This window comes from Diachasma alloeum, unplaced genomic scaffold (assembly GCF_001412515.2).
Source record: "Diachasma alloeum isolate Michigan unplaced genomic scaffold, Dall2.0 Dall_scaffold_00180, whole genome shotgun sequence".
NCBI classification, from domain to species: Eukaryota; Metazoa; Arthropoda; class Insecta; order Hymenoptera; family Braconidae; genus Diachasma; species Diachasma alloeum.
Genome location: NW_021680346.1, coordinates 3,458,712 through 3,464,068, shown reverse-complemented (window position 1 = coordinate 3,464,068; position 5,357 = coordinate 3,458,712).

The window sequence follows — 5,357 nt, the reverse complement described above, 5'->3', positions numbered from 1 at the left end:
GGTCGGGTTCGTTGGACTATCGGTAAGTTATCGGGAAACTTACCGACAGTCCAACGAACTTATTGGGTATCTGCGGGTGGTTGGAGCGCTGGTAATGTTGTCGATGGTGGGATTTTCAGGGTTCATGCTGGGCGTACTCATGAGCAGATTGCATGGGCTTAGCCGACCGATATTAATTTTTCAATTAATGCACTTATTGAATCGATTGCTAATCGTTTGCCGATGATTGAAGTGCATTTAATAACGTTTGATAATAATTTCTTGAAATGGATAAACACATGGGCGAATTTGATTAATTTTTGATAATTCAAGAAATTATTATCAAACATTATTAAATGCACTTCAACGATCGGCAACGATTAGCAATCGATTCAATAAGTGCATTAATTGAAAAATTAATATCGGTCGGCTAAGCCCATGTGAATCATGAGCAGGGTTGGGCAAGTAACATACCATCGGCATTTTACCAAGTTTTCTACATGCCAAAAAACACGTAATTTACCAAGGAGGTTTTCGACCTTTTTGACAGTGTGTGTGCGGCATTGAAAACAACAGAGTTGTTCTGGCGCGAGAACAACCCCGTTGAGAGGGTTGCAAGGGTCATGCTTCGCAAGAGTCAAACATCGCAATGGTTCAACCTCACGAGGATCAAAGATCGCAAGGGTTTGACCTCGCGAGGGTCAAACGTTGTAACGGTTAAACAACAGAGGTAGGTAGAGGACAATCTCAAAAGTCAAGCGGCAATCGGGGAGGCAGGAAAGACAAGCACAACGGTCGAACGATTATGAGGGTCAAACAAAAGGAGCAAAACGGAAAATCGTCAAGGGTCTAATAGGAGATATGATCCTCGCGAGGTATAACCCTTCTGACCTCTGAACCGACCGTTGCGACGTTTGACCCTCACGAGGCGGAGTCCTTGCGAGATACGACCTGTGCCATATTTGACCCTCGCCAGAGATGATCGTTGCGAGATATGAACCTCATGATGTTTGACGCTTGCTAGGTATGACCCTCGTGACGTTTGACCCTTGCAAGGTACGACCCTCGTGACGTTTGACCCTCACAAGGTACAACCCTCGTGAAATTTAATCTTGAGAGTTACTGCACTGATAGTCGGGTGAAGGGGTTTTCTACCAATTATTTATCATTTTTACGGGGAGAAATTCATACAAAAGTTCTGTCAGATCAGCAATAAACGATGGGGTATAAAACGCATTCGGTTCAATTGGCGTCTGAGGAACTTCATTGACTTGTGCTCTGGTTGCTAATTTGCCAATCCATTCGCGGATATGACTCTTGCTCGTCTAGGCGGTAGCATCAGAAAAAATCCTTAGCTTTCCCATCAGTGACTTCCTCTAAACTATTTTTCTTGAAAAAAATCTTCACTTCTCGTTGCGATTTTCTATTCCAAGGCTTTGCGGACATCTAAAATCGTTGTGACGCTAGGAATTACTATGCTGATTTCATCTTGATATTCGTGTGATTCGAGAGTACAAATAAGGAGAAAAATTTCTTCAAATGATGAAAGCGTTTGACAGTCGATCAACAAACCCAAGCAATATTTGTACATTCTTCGAACAGTTGTCAGTGGTAGTTGTTTCAGAGAAGGCCAACCTAGCACCATTTTCACAAGATGGGTTACATCTAACCTGATGATTGTACTGATCTTTGGGCGATATGGGTACTCGGGATGGTTTGATGCGAATTGAAAACATGTATCTACATATGTAGATATATTCTGCTCATTGAGAGCAAGCCAACTCGCATTGAATAAAGCTCGTGAATTATCAGAAAACAGTTGAGATGGTTTGGGTTACTTGGGGAATGACCTCGGAGGATTGATCCAGACTTTGAGAAATCTCTCGAACGTCTCTGTGCTCTGGCTCTCAGTAAACATCCCATGAATAGTCAACACCTTTTCTTCGAAGATAATGACAATGGGATAGTAAAATATATGCCCAGATCGCATCCCATCGGGCCGTAAAAAAGTACCAGCAATCGACCCTGTGCCATCGATGCCCACAACCGAAAGTTTCTTCGTGGTTGAACGATAACGACTGTAAACATGACGTTGTGCTGGTGTGCTGAATGTGACGAAGATCTTTTCCATCATCTGGATCCACGTCGAGTCTCTGATTTACATAATCCTGCTTGGCCTTGTGGAGTGTTCTCAAACGAGGAATTGTAGGTGGGATCACTTGCCCTAACTTCACACTTTTGCCCACTACGTGTCCACTTACGTCTCCTCCAGTTTGAAGAGCCCTCATGGAAGACTGGTTTCGCGATTTCTTGGCGAATAGCTCTTCGACAAGGACGTTGTACCTCTTCATTCTCTTGAAATTGTGTATTTCGTGTACGGATTGTCAGAGCAAAATCAGATTCACCAGGATTCTCATAAACATATGCGTAAAATGGATGCGATTAGTTTTTTTTTTATATTCGGCCCTTTCTGCCCTCTAATTGGCCAATCGGCCCTATCCAACCCTATGCATGCGACTGTGGATTCTACACTGCACCGCATTCGCACTCCTATAGAACATATGAGTAGCATGGGAAACCACAGAAAACCCATGCCGGTACAGGCGGTCACTATATCAGCGACCTCCCGCTCGCCGGAGCCGCCGGTTGAAAAACTCGGTTCCACGGGGAATCGAACCAAAGAGGATTGACTAAAGTAGAGGCTCAGATCTCAGGGTTAGACTGACCCCAAGCCAAAAGTAGTTCGACCCCAACGGAGGGATGCCGCCACGGTCGAAAATGACGGCTGAGCGAACTGCCGGTGCGGGTAACTCGGCAGTAGCAGTCCCGCTGTCACAGGGATAGTTTCGGAGTGGAATTTGTGTCCTCGTCCTCAGCATGTTCTTAATGTTTTTCAGGTGATTCATTTGCTGGCTAATTAATATTAAGGAATGAAACATAGAGGGTGTGATGGAGAATTAAATTCCCCATCAATCGATCCCCGTTGCATCCCTTAATCTCTGTAACAGAAAAATACAAACTACGACAAAGTCATGGGCCAGTGAGAAAAATAATTTTNAGGACGAGGAGGACACAAATTCCACTCCGAAACTATCCCTGTGACAGGGGGACTGCTACTGCCGAGTTACCCGCACAGGCAGTTCGCCCAGCCGTCAGATTCGACCGTGGCGGCATCCCTCCGTTGGGGTCGAACTACTTTTGTCCTCTTTGAATCGAACTCACAACCTTTCGCACACTAGGCTCGCACCTTACAGGGTTGCCAGATTGGGCTATTTATCGCCAATTGGGCTACTCCAGGAGCTGCCGCGGCTATTCAAATGTCTAGGTTATAGCCCAAAGCCCAATTGGGCTATCTCACATTTTTTGTCGGCGATTTTGGGCTTGCCGACATTGTTTTTTCAATTTCCCTCTCTAACTCTTATAGTCCGTAATAAATAAGAGAATGATCATTTATATGATTCCGTTCGAAGTCGAGACGAAACGTTGTGTAGATAGTCTGAGTTATCTCATCTACGTATGCGCCCACCTGGTGATTCTAAGGTTCAATATGAGGGCACCAGATTGCACTGGAGACATTTTCTTCTTTCTTGGAACCTTGTCTCTATGACGTTGTCTGCCTTAAACGAGAGAATTTAGAATTTGAACGATGGGTAAATGGGGAAAATACGAGAAAAATTATAATGTTGCTTGGGAGAAGGATCCAAAATTTCAAGGTAAATCGAATGTTTCAAATAATCGAATGACTGCCACATGCCTTTAATCCCTTCGAAAGAGTTTAATCTTCATTATGTATGGTGATGGTTCTTTGTTCTTTTTTCTCACGTTTTGTTTACATTCAATCAACAGGATGGTTGACGAGGAACAAAGACCCGAATGCATTGGATCAGCAGGCGTATTGCAAATTCTGCGAAAATAGATTACGAGCACACAAAAGTGATTTAAGGAGTCATAGAAAGACTGACAAGCATACAAAGAATGCCAAAGCATTGCGTACTCCTCATAAGATCTCATCCTTCGGGATCGACGTAGTTGGCAGTGAAACAAAAATTCAGGAATTGCAATTGAGTGCTTTCGTGGTGGCCCACTCTGCCATCCAGAGTATTGACCACTTGGGAGAATTGGTGGTGAAAATTGGGATGAAGACACCACTCTGAAGAGTATACGTTTGCATCGTACCAAGTGCTCTCGACTTATCACAGAAGTGATTTCTCCAGTGTTGCAGCAGGATCTCATTGATGACATTGGAGATAAGCCGTATTCTCTCATCGTAGATGAGTCGACTGACATATCTACCTCTAAACAGATGGCTATATGTGTAAGGTATCATAGTTTGAAGAAGGGAGAAATCATCACAGATTTTCTGGGTATCATCACCGTTGCCAATGGGACCGCTGATGGTCTCCATGGTTCACTGACTGCGTACTTGGAAGGTATCAGGCTGCCGATTGGAAATCTTGTTGGGCTGGGGACTGACGGAGCTAGTGTTATGGTGGGAAAAAATAAGTCACTGTTCACTCTACTGAGGGATGAAACTCCTCTCCCAGATCTGATTTTGTTGCGATGCATATGCCATGCACTCGACAATTGCAGTTCTCACGCTTCGAACGTGTTGCCATCGACATTGGAATTTCTGGTTCGAGAGTCTCGGAGTTGGTTCTCGTGCAGCTCCAAAAGAATGGCAGACTATAAAGATCTGTACGATCTCATCAATGGCAACAATAAGAAGATGCTGGCCCTGATTCAGCTCTCTGACACACGCTGGCTCGCTTGGGGAGATGCTGTCAGTCGTATTTTGCAACATTGGCTGGAGTTGAAAACCCATTTTCGAATTATAGCAGCTAGAACGCAAGATCGATGTTATACTGCAAAGACTCTGTCCATGATCTACGAGGATCCATCTACACACTTGTACCTGACATTCCTCAACTCAATTCTTCATGATATCAATCGAGTCAATATATTATTCCAAAGTTCTTCTCATGACATTCATAAACTGTTGGAGGCATTGTGGACCTTGATTTTATCTATTTTAAGTCGGTTAATCAAGCCACTATTCTTGGAAGAAGTGAGGAAAGACGAAAAGATTACGCATATCCAACAAACATTGGATAACAAACTAGCTCTTAAATCATCAGACGAAGTCGATTATGGGATTGAATTCCAAAGATTGGTGCTGAAATACACCATCAAGCCAACAGACCTCAGTGAGGTACAGAGGAGATGCAACGACTATTTGAAAATCTTGTGTCAACAACTCCTAGACAGAATGCCCAGTAATTTCAAAATCCTCCAGATGTCTGCAAAGGTTTCGCCCACGAAGATTCTATCGACTGCAACAACAACTTCAATTCACGATCTGCCACTCCAATCACTAGATC